This window comes from Strix aluco, chromosome Z (genome assembly GCF_031877795.1).
Source record: "Strix aluco isolate bStrAlu1 chromosome Z, bStrAlu1.hap1, whole genome shotgun sequence".
In the NCBI taxonomy this organism is placed as follows: Eukaryota; Metazoa; Chordata; class Aves; order Strigiformes; family Strigidae; genus Strix; species Strix aluco.
In genome coordinates, this window is record NC_133971.1 from 81,389,110 (window position 1) to 81,399,649 (window position 10,540).

General features: G+C 37.6%; 1 long non-coding RNA gene across 1 annotated transcript; it reads right to left on the reverse strand.

The window, feature by feature from the left end:
- Positions 1-747: 747 nt before the first annotated feature.
- LOC141917888 (uncharacterized) lies at positions 748-4,707 on the reverse strand. The gene is made up of 2 exons (XR_012621499.1): positions 4,613-4,707; positions 748-1,249 (listed from the first exon to the last, which is right to left on the reverse strand). It is a non-coding gene; the product is annotated as an uncharacterized LOC141917888 (long non-coding RNA).
- Between the last annotated feature and the right edge of the window lie 5,833 nt (positions 4,708-10,540).

The window sequence follows — 10,540 nt, forward strand, 5'->3', positions numbered from 1 at the left end:
GTCTTTCTTTTGCTGCTCACATACTTATAGAAACATTTCTTGTTGTCCTTGGTTGCTGAAGCCAGATTAATTTCTAGCTGGGCTTTAGACCTCCTGATTTCCACCCTGCATAGCCTCACAGCATCTTTGTAATCACTGTGAGTGGCTAGTCCCTTCTTCCAAAGGCCGTAAACTCTCCTTTTCTCCCTGAGTTGCAGTCAAAGCTCCCTGTTTAGCCAGGGTGGTCTTCTTTGTCGCTGGCTTCTTTTACAGCCCCGGGGGACAGCCTGCTCCTGTGCCATTAAGACTTCCTTCTTAAAGAGTGCCCAGCCTTCCTGGACCCCTATACCCTTCAGGACCATCTCTCAAGGGATCCTGTCAAGCAGGTGCCCAAACAAGACAAAGTCAGCCCTTTGGAAGTCCAGGATGTCAGTTCTGCTTCCCCCTCTCCTGGCCTCCCTAAGAATAGAGAACTCTATTATTTCATGATCGCTGTGCCCTTGTCGTCCTCCGACCACCACATCATCCACCAGTCCTTCTCTGTTCACAAAGAGGAGGTCCAGCAGGGCACCTTCTCTGGTTGGTTCACTCACCAGCTGCATCAGGAAAGGGCATGACTTTCCCTTGCTACCTCAGTAGGTTTTTTTAAGACAGACAACAGTCATTTTTAATAGAGGAAACCAGGATATTTCATATGAATTAAATGATGATAAATATTGGGAAAAAAATAGGTTTTTTACAGAACAGAAATATACTTGCTAATACAGATTTAATAAATAAAAGATTTCTTTAATGAGAAGTATAGATAAAAACTTTGCTCAAATTTAGATGAAGTAGGTTTAAAGAGACAATTACATAACACTTGGTGAAATAAAAGTCTAGTTTGGGGATTCATAACTTCTTCAAATTTTGGTGAAACATTTCATTTTTACAATGGAAACTGTCAGAAGCTTTATCATTACAATTACTCCATTTTGCATTTTTGGCTATAAGGTTTTCCATGTCATATTTACAGAAATAAGTATTTCTGTAAAACTTCAATCAGCTTGATACAGAGAAAACATTGTAGCATATGTTAAATACAACTTTTTTTTTTCTTTTAACTTTTTAATATCACAAGAAATTAGAAGGATAACTATATTTGCTATTTTGGGCAAAGTCATAGCTTACAAAAAACACAGTTTACAGCAATTTGGAGGGGAAAGAGAAGAGGTTCAGATACTGAACTTCAGCAACTTCTGCTCACTGTGAGTTCTGGACTGAGCAGGACCTTTAAAAGAAAGAAAATCCATTCTCAGTTAGATAAAGGATTCATCAATCCCAGTAATCTGTTTCCAACAATGATTATAAATTAATATTCAGGAGAGAACTGGAACAAGTCAGGGACTTTTTCTACCAGTTGTGAAGCAAAATTATATGTACCTGAGCTAAGAGCCAGGAAAGCTTCCTTTTTGCCAGTCTGGTGGGCCAGGACACTATGGAAACAATGATGTTATGGTATAAGATTCAGTATTAGTATATTTTCACTGATATATGTGTCCTTTTAGTTCATTATCCCGAAGACAATTATGAAAGACAATGCATTCTCAACTGAGGATGAAGTGGAATTATACAGGTTATGAAAGGAGTTCAGGAGAGAAACAAATCTTTTTCTGAATGTTACTTTTACAGAAAATTAATTTCTTTACAACATAAGGCTTCCCTGAAAGGAATTATGCTTGTTTAACATAGAAGTCAAATAGGACAGAGTTGATAAAAACCATACTATCTATACTGGCATAAATGTGCACACTTCCTTATCTTGATCTTCAGTTAAGATTTGGCATAAAAAAGAATGGACATAAAAGGATGTTTCTCATTATTAAATAAAGTAATTCTTAATTAAGGATTAAAGTACAAGACAAACTTGGTTTTAAAAAAAAAAAAGCAAGACATGGAGAAGTTCAAGGAATTTCTTAATATGAAGATATGATCTCTTTTATTACGTTTGACTGAAGATCATATGCAGCATGTACATCAAGCTGCAAACAATGTAGAAAAGAGTAAAGTTTTGAAATACAAGGGTTTTTTCTTCTCTGCATTGAACTAACTTTAGGACAAAAGAGTACAAATATTCTTAACTTTAAGAAACCATGAGTTATTACTAGAAGAGACCATATGCATTAGCTTTCTGTCCTAACTTTTCTTTCTCAATTTACGTGTGTGGTCAATAATTTCAAAGTGAACTTCAAACAGGAAATGTTTGTAAGTGACCAGTAGTGTTTCTATAAAGGATATAAGATAGAAGAATTTTTAAAAACTTAAAAAGTTATGACTTAAAATAAGAGCTATTGTCTCCCTAAACCTTACAGTTTTGAACAGTGACACAACTGACAAATATAAGACCAAATTATTTGGCTTCTCTCTTGACAGATACAATGTATTGTTTCACCCCTTGAAAGTTTGCATTTTTGATTTACAGGATTTCTAATTTCTGGGGCTTTTTAAAATGAATTTAGGTTCAAAGTGAACTCTATTATTTTTTTCATGTAATGTGCTGTAGTATGAAGTTTTTCATTTCAATATTCTCAAAACACTTCATAATATAATTTATTCCTAGAACTCACGAAGTAAATAATTTAACTTTCAAGAAAGTAAAAGCAAGAAAAAGTTTCAGGGTAGTTATCACCTTAAAAGGAGCACATGTGTCAGAACACACTTTATAATAATACGCGTTGGAAGAAAAAATCTTTGAAACAAAACACTGCTCTGTACCAGCTTTATATGTACATGTATATATTAATTATTGTGTGTGAAAAACAGAACTTGAAGAGACACTTGCAAGCTACTAACAAAGCTAACTGTTGAGATCACCAGAGATTTCTTTGTGTGAACTGAAAAGGGACACCACAGCACCTACTCGTCCCTGATGTGACAACGGACATGTCTGTGGAAATTCAGGCAATCTGAAAAAACAACTATCAATACCAAAGAACACTCTACAGTCTAAAATTCTCATCTCTTCTAAGAAGTATCATTTTAAATCGACCCTGACTTTCACCTAACTAAGAGTGTGACTCGGACAGTAAAAGGATGTTTAGAGGATGATTCACAAGTATAGAGACACTGTGAATTTTGCTCATTTCCACTTTCACTTCAGGCTTGTGTATCTCTGATTATTCATGCTACCTGCAATAACTTTCTCCCACTGTCTAAACTTTTCCAAATAAAACTCAGGTTTTAGGTGACTGAGGAGTATGCCCATTATCTAATCCATAGAGATATCCCTAATCACTCTCATAATTTTGGCTCGGTCCCTAAAATAACTATATATTAACCTGGTATGTGTTATTCAAAATATTCTTCTATAAGGCACTCTTCACCGTGGAACATATCACCAAAGGACCATATATGCCTGCCTTTTTATTTCCAAAACCACCTGAACATCTTCCTATCTCAAATAATGATTTTGGATGCTGAAACATATTTACAGTCAGGCCTTGTAATATTCTAAAGAACCTCACTAAATCCATAGTAGTACTACTTACAGGCCAGACCAAGATAAAAATGCAACATATCAAACTATTTCTATCAGCAGAATGGCTGCTGCTTCCAATTGATGAAAATGTGTTTTCTACCTCAAAGTATCCTGTCTTTTCAGTATAAGACAGCCTGCGCATCATAGATCATTAATGTAACTTGACACATACAAAATATAAAAATATAAAAGGGCATAAAGTAATATTCAAAACAAAAATTGTGAATTCTGAAATGAAATTTTCCACTATGACATTCCAGCACTCCAACACAGATCTTTCTACAAATTTTCCTAAAATGATGTGTTAACATGAGAATAGGACAGAGGAATAAAGAGATCATACTAGTACTGTTAGATGTAGAAGCAGTTTTGAGACATCTTTTCTTACAAGTGTAGGGTTTTGCAACTGTTAATTTTCAATTCACTGTCATCTCACAATAGAGAAGAATTATTTTCTTTGTAAAATAATATGCATGCTTTATAATTTGTGTGCAATTTATCAAGCATATGGTCAAGAAACATTGTTTTTGATTCCACTTGCAGAGACTTCATGTAATAGACTTATGGCAATATAAGGTTGGAAAATACTCCAGAAGTTCAAGTAGTTCACTCCTTAGCCAAATGGCAGAATCAGATAATCATATGTCACCCCAGACAGATGTGTCTAGCGTGTTCCAAAAAGTCTCAAGTGATGCAGAATATAAAATTTTACAGCACTTTATATAGGAGAGGTACGTGGGAGGCAGCAGCATTCACCAAAAAAAGTCTTTTTTTATTCCTGTCCAAGCAAGAGGAATTTCCAAGCATGCAATATTTTGCTATAAAAAAAAAAAAAATAACAGCCAACAAACAAAAATATGTGGTCCAGCTTTGAGTCTGTTGGATAAAAAATGGGTGATCTCACTCTTGGTTGTCTCCCTAATAGTCTGTCTACAGGTCAAGATGTTGGTTAGCATTGGTGACTGTGAAATTAAAACTCTGCAATGCAGAGGTTTAATTTTGAGGTAAGTCTTTGGAAACAAGACTGCCTACTGTAAACGTCCTGGGTATCATTAATTTTTTAGTAGTTGTGTTCTTAAGAAATTTTGTTCTTTCTTGTGGAAGGTACCTACCTACCTATTTTAGCCAAGAGATTCTCCAGAGTTCCTGCAAATTGGGGCTTGAATTGCTTAAAGCTTTAGGAGAGCGATTTCATGGATTTTTCCTTTCTGATTTCACTGTTGGTTTGTTGGATTTTTCTCCTTTCTCCTGTTGTGAAATACATCCACAAGCACAAATTACCTTTTCCTGTTATTACAAAAGAGAGAGGAAAAAAGTAAAAAATGTGATGTCAGAGGTAAAGAAAATCTCTTATTATTTTACCATTGTACTTTAAAGCAAAGAAAAATACTTCTTTGCTGGTTATAGTTTTAGAAAGGTAAGTTGATAGTAACCAACAAGCAGTTAACACCAAGTGAGTAATCACATTCAAATATAAACCTGTGGCTCATTCTTCTGGTCAGTGTATTTATTTTGTCTTTATATTTCTTGAAAGTATAAAAAAGAAATTACTGGTACAAAATATATCAATTTCAAATCCACAGATGAAGAAAAAATCTTTTTATATTCTCAGATGACCCTGTTGGCCTGAACAGCAGGAATATATTGTTGGCTAGAGATGAGTTTTTTTGTTCAATAAACATTTTAGAATAATTATTAGCAGCTTAATTACATCTTTTAAATTCTCCTTTTAGTTCCCCTCTGAACTGAAGCTTTTACTGGAGCCTGTAAAAGACAGTAGGGCAAAGGGTGAATTCTGAAATGGACTGTAACATTTTTTTTTTTCTTTTTCCCAATTAAGCATGACCAACTTTGGTGAACACAGCTTGAAGGAATGACAACTTGAGATCCCTTCCAACCTTAATTACTCTATGACTATGAAAAGAAATTTAGCAGCTAAACTCCTATGGATTTGAAAATTTTTGTTCATGACCAGACTACTATCAAGGAAAATGAAATGGAATGAAATGTCATGCATTCTCATTCATGAATCACATATGTCAGGGATCTCAAAACGTCTTTCAGTATGCTCCAATGTTACATTGGATTTTAATAGTAAACTACTAATAAAGAGAAGAAATGACTGGATCACTTCCAGGAGATTTTGCTGCCAACATGAGGAGAATAGGCAGGCATAGAAGTTGCTTAGAAAACATTTTAGAAAAAATATGGCTCATTCAAAGCTTAATAAGGTGAAGTTGTGGTATACAGGATATAATATATTTCCTGGCAAGAAGATAAAATAAAATTCTGTTCATGTATTATACAGTGATAAGAGTCGTCAGGAAACTGCTTTTCCACCTGTCCCCTACTAAGCAGACCATATTGACAATATAGAAATGAAAGTCCAAGTATTATCACGAAAAACTCAGCAGACTTTGGATATGTTGACTCCTGAGTGCAATCACAATATGTATAGGATATTAGTTTGGATATCAGGGCAGGAACACTTAGAAGTTTAATTGCTTTTTGTGTTCTTCTGCTGGCAAGGCAGTCTTTTGACTTTTAAATGGGATTTCCTTTTATTTTTTTTAACTGGGATGATGTTTTGAACCAGTATTTGCTACTGATGAAAAGAGCCCTTGATTCATAGTCAGAGCACTATTAACTAGGTTTAAGTTAGGAAGTCATTACTTTTACAAATAGCTAAAATACTTGTGGGATTTTGTTAGATGTTATCTTTTTAAAATCTCTCTTTCCAATTCTCACACTTTAGTAGAATTATCCTAAAAGTATTTTTGATTTTTCTTAAGTACTCATTTTTGATTTCTATGGTTTGTTAAGCACGGCAAGTGCTTTTATTTTATTCATATCTAATTTAAGTCATGTTTCAATAACATTCATTCTGTGACATTTTGGTCAAAACATTGCTGCAGATTAATTGTTACTGATATGTAACAGTCATGCTTAAATTGTTACATCATACAAAAATGCATCATTAAAGCACAAAAGTTTCCTGCAAACAAACACAAGCATCTTCAGGTTTTTTGCCTTAAAAAATGTGCCTAAGCAGAAAGTATGTTTAAAATGATGTTTTACATGTGCAGGCATACATTCGCATGCATATCTGTGTGTACATGAAAGAATGAATTCAGTGTTGGTGAAAAAATTTGAAATGACCAGTCAAGGAGTTACTCAATGGTTGCATGTTAATTGCTGACATTTACCTTACTCAGCCTCACATTATATCACATTAGCAGCAGTATCAACTTCTAATAAGGTCTTATCAAAATGCATCATTAATAAACTGGGAGAAGTTACAGTGCCCACATAAAACTAGACTCCTCCATTGAAAATCAGACTTTGTTCCCATGGTGAAGTGTGCTTCTTATCTCATGAAGGTACTAGAATTTAAAATAAATTCAATTTACAAGATTTTTGAATTTGAGTTTCTGTCCCATATTTCTGATCTTTAGACATTGCTTTTCAAGATAATTGGGACTACCAGTTCACAAAACTTTTAACATAAAATGTCATTTGTCAGTTTAGAATTGAAAGTGACTTTTAACCACCATGCTGAAGTATTTTATTGTGATCAAAATATATCTGTACTCTTCCATTTTGGAAATGATGTCTTAAATAGGGTCTGGTCCAAGGTTCCTTACATCCTGTTTTTTATTAAAATATAGGTTCATTCTGGACCAGGCCTTCCAAGATGGAGTGTGGTTGTAGAACCCCTGTGAGGGACTGCCTTAGTTTTAAGAAGAATAAGTTTGGTGCATCATGCTTAATTTTTGGTCATACAACAGAATGGGAGAATAAATGATCTATATTAAAATTGCCTAAAAATTCGACTGACTTGAAATTAATGTCTTCTTTATAATTATTAAAAGAAATTAGAATATCTAATTTCAGATTAATTAGAGTATTGTAAAATATCAGCAAATGAAATAGTTGTTCCATCTAATGACTGTTCTGCATTGGCTGATCAGAGAATACGTTCTCTGTTAATAGCCACAGTAATCATGCTGCTATATACCTGGTACAGAGCCAAAAAAAAGGGTCTTGTTTCTAATGATGTTTGGATAAATGATCTTTGTGAACAGAGAAGGACTGGTGGATGATGTGGTGGTCGGAGGACGACAAGGGCACAGCGATCATGAAATAATAGAGTTCTCTATTCTTAGGGAGGCCAGGAGAGGGGGAAGCAGAACTGACATCCTGGACTTCCAAAGGGCTGACTTTGTCTTGTTTGGGCACCTGCTTGACAGGATCCCTTGAGAGATGGTCCTGAAGGGTGTAGGGGTCCAGGAAGGCTGGGCACTCTTTAAGAAGGAAGTCTTAATGGCACAGGAGCAGGCTGTCCCCCGGGGCTGTAAAAGAAGCCAGCGACAGAGAAGACCACCCTGGCTAAACAGGGAGCTTTGACTGCAACTCAGGGAGAAAAGGAGAGTTTACGGCCTTTGGAAGAAGGGACTAGCCACTCACAGTGATTACAAAGATGCTGTGAGGCTATGCAGGGTGGAAATCAGGAGGTCTAAAGCCCAGCTAGAAATTAATCTGGCTTCAGCAACCAAGGACAACAAGAAATGTTTCTATAAGTATGTGAGCAGCAAAAGAAAGACCAGAGAGAGCCTCCATCCCCTGCTAGAGGCAGGAGGAAACATGGTAACAAGTGATGAGGAGAAGACTGAGGTGCTTAATGCATTCTTTGCCTCAGTCTTTAATAACAAGACTAGTTGTATTGAGGGAATCCAGCCTCCTCAGCCAGAGGACAGAGACTGGGAGAAAGACCCCCCCACAACCCAGGAGGAGATAGTCAGTGACCTACTGCATCACATAGACGTACACAAGTCTATGGGACCAGATGGGATACACCCGAGGGTGCTGAAGGAGCTGGCTGGGGTGCTTGCCAAGCTGCTTTCCATCATTTACCAGCAGTCCTGGCTGACCGGGGAGGTCCTGACAGATTGGAAATTGGCCAGTGTGGTGCCCATCTATAAGAAGGGTGGGAAGGATGATCTGGGAAATCACAGGCCTGTCAGCTTGACGTCACTGCCCAGGAAGCTGCTGGAGCAGTTCATCCTGAGTACCATCATACAACACATGTGGGACAACCAGATGATCAGGCCCAGTCAGCATGGGGTTATGAAAGGCAGGTCCTGCTTGACAAACCTGATCTCCTTCTATGACAGGGCAACCTGCTTATTGGATGACGGGAAGGCTGTGGATGTTGTCTGCCCTGACCATAGTAAGGCCTCTGACTCCATTTTCCACAACATTTTCCTGGTGAAACTGGCTGGTTGTGGCTTTGCTTGGTAAAAAAACTGGCTGGATGGCCGGGCCCAAAGAGTTGTGGTGAATGGAGTCAAATCCAGTTGGTGGCCGGTCACGAGTGGTGTCCTGCAGGGCTCGGTTTTGGGGCCACTCCTGTTTAACATCTCTATTGATGATCTAGACGATGGGATCGAGTGCACCCTCAGTAAATTTGCAGATGACACCAAGTTGGGTGGGAGTGTCAATTGGCTCAAGGGTAGGGAGGCTCTGCAGAGAGATCTGGACAGGCTGGAGCGATGGGCTAAGGCCAACTGTAGGAGTTTCAATAAGGCCAAATGCCGGGTGCTGCACTTTAATCACAACAACTCCCAGTAACACTACAGGCTTGGGGAGGAGTGGCTGGAGAGCTGCCAGTCAGAGAGGGACCTGGGGGTGTTGATTGACAGCCAGCTGAACATGAGCCAGCAGTGTGCCCAGGTGGCCAAGAAGGCAAATGGCATCCTGGCTTGTATCAGAAATAGCATGGCCAGCAGGGACAGGGAAGTGATCTTACCCCTGTACTCGGCACTGGTGAGGCCGCACCTCGATTCCTGTGTTCCGTTTTGGGCCCCTCACTACAAAAAGGACATTGAATTACTCGAGCGTGTCCTGAGAAGGGCAACGAAGCTGGTGAAGGGTCTGGAGCACATGTCGTACGAGGAGCGGCTGAGGGAACTGGGGTTGTTTAGTGTGGAGAAGAGGAGGCTGAGGGGACACCTCACCGCCCTTTACAACTACTTGAAAGGAGGTTGCAGAGAGCTGAGGATGAGTCTCTTTAACCAAGTAATAAGTGATAGCACAAGAGGGAATGGCCTCAAGTTGCACCAGAGAAGGTTTAGACTGGATATTAGGAAGTATTTCTTTCCAGAACAGGTTGTTAGGCGTTGGAATGGGCTGTCCAGGGAGGTGGTGGAGTCCCCATCCCTGGAGGTGTTGAAGAGTTGAATTGATGTAGCGCTTAGGGATATAGTGTATTTGAGAATGGTCAATGTTAGGTTAATGTTTGGACTAGATGATCTTCAAGGTCTTTTCCAACCTAGGTGATTCTGTGATTCTCTGATAACTATCTATTCCTACAACATTATAGGTATTTATTTTCTATCCCAGCAAAATTTCCATCAAGAATCTGCAATAGAATGTGATAAAACACACAAGATGTTGTTTCTTTACTGAGGACTGTATAAGGTCTGCCTGAAACGGCAATTGAATTGAAATAAATTGAAATGACATTATATTTTCATGAAAAGGTGATGTTTTTACTAAAAACTGAAATATTTACTGAAATAAAGTTTGAAGTTTAAGTTCTACCAAAATCAAGGTGAGTAGACACATTCCTTGTACACTTTCACCTTTTCAGAAAAGCAAGTTTCTCAGTTCTCACATTGATTTTATTATCTGATACTTGTACAGTATTATTGTTGTGACAGCTGAGTGCCATATGAAACATTGAGCATTAAGTTTTATTTTCATTCAGTGCTGCAATATCACTCCTAAAAGACCTCTAAAGGAAAGAAACATTAAGTGATTTCACAAGCAGTTTCTAGTGTCTCACAAAATTAAAAAAGTAATTGATTATCATGGTAAATCTGCAGGAAAAGCGTCCTACTAAATTGTGCCAGCTGGCTAAAACTGAAACATTATTTAGTCTTTCATTTCAAGATATAGTGATAAATAATGTTTTCTCCATAGAGAAAGGAAATAGCAAAGAGACATTGATTGCAGTTCAACTTTAGGAAATTACTTTGTAAA